Source organism: Propithecus coquereli, unplaced genomic scaffold, assembly GCF_000956105.1.
Source record: "Propithecus coquereli isolate 6110/MARCELLA unplaced genomic scaffold, Pcoq_1.0 Scaffold388, whole genome shotgun sequence".
Taxonomy (NCBI): domain Eukaryota; kingdom Metazoa; phylum Chordata; class Mammalia; order Primates; family Indriidae; genus Propithecus; species Propithecus coquereli.
Genome location: NW_012149596.1, coordinates 604,119 through 605,054, shown reverse-complemented (window position 1 = coordinate 605,054; position 936 = coordinate 604,119). Strand labels below are relative to the sequence as shown.

General features: G+C 38.6%; 1 protein-coding gene across 4 annotated transcripts in view; it reads right to left on the bottom strand.

Annotated features, from left to right (window-relative positions):
* RGN (regucalcin) overlaps positions 1 to 936 on the bottom strand; it is a 21,695-nt gene that overhangs the window by 3,851 nt on the left and 16,908 nt on the right. The gene's annotated exons all lie outside the window — the stretch shown is intronic.

Here is a 936-nt window from a genome sequence, read left to right as displayed (position 1 = left end):
AAAAAAAAAACACACAAATAACCAATATCAGAGGAAAAGAAGGAGATCACCAGAAACCTCATAGGCATTATTAAAAGGATAATAAGGAAACACTATGAACAACTCTACATACATAAATTTGACAACTTAGATGGAAAGAATCAATTCCTCAAAAGCCACCAAATACCAAACATCACCAGTATTAAATAGATAACCCGAGTGTTCCTATAATTATTAAGGAAAGTTAAAATTTTCTGAAAAAGAAATCTCCAGGTCCAAATGGCTTCACTGGTGAATTTTGCCAAATATGTAAAGAATAAATAACAATAATTATACATTATCTTTTCCAGACAACGGAAGAGGAGGAAATACTTTCTTAACTCATTTTATAAGGCCGGGATTACCCTGATAGCAACCACAGACAAAGACAGTAGAACTAAAGAAAACTAGAGGCCGTTCAGAATTGATGTTGGACTGGGTTAAAATAAAAATGAAAAAAAAGAGAGAGAAAGAAAACTAGAGAGCAATATCTCTTGTGAACACAGACGCAAAAATCCTCAACAAAATATTGGGAATTTGAATCCAGCAACATATAAAAATAATGTACTAAGGAGGGTATAGGTATATCCCAGGAATGTAAGAATCTATCATTCTAACAGTTTAAAGAAGGAAAACCACATGGTCATGAGAGGCTGAGGCAGGAGGATGGCTTGAATTCGAGGTTATAGTGAGCTATGATTGCCCCACTGCACACCAGCCTGGGCAACAGAGTGAGACCCTGTCTCTAAAAAATAAATAGGCTGGGCGAGGTGGCTCACGCCTGTCTGTAATTCTAGCACTCTGGGAGGCTGAGGCGGGAAGAATAGCTTGAGGCCAGGAGTTAGAGACCAGCCTGAGCAAGAGCGAGACCCCAGCTCTAGAAAAAAATAGAGAAAACTAGCTGGGTGCAGTGGCACG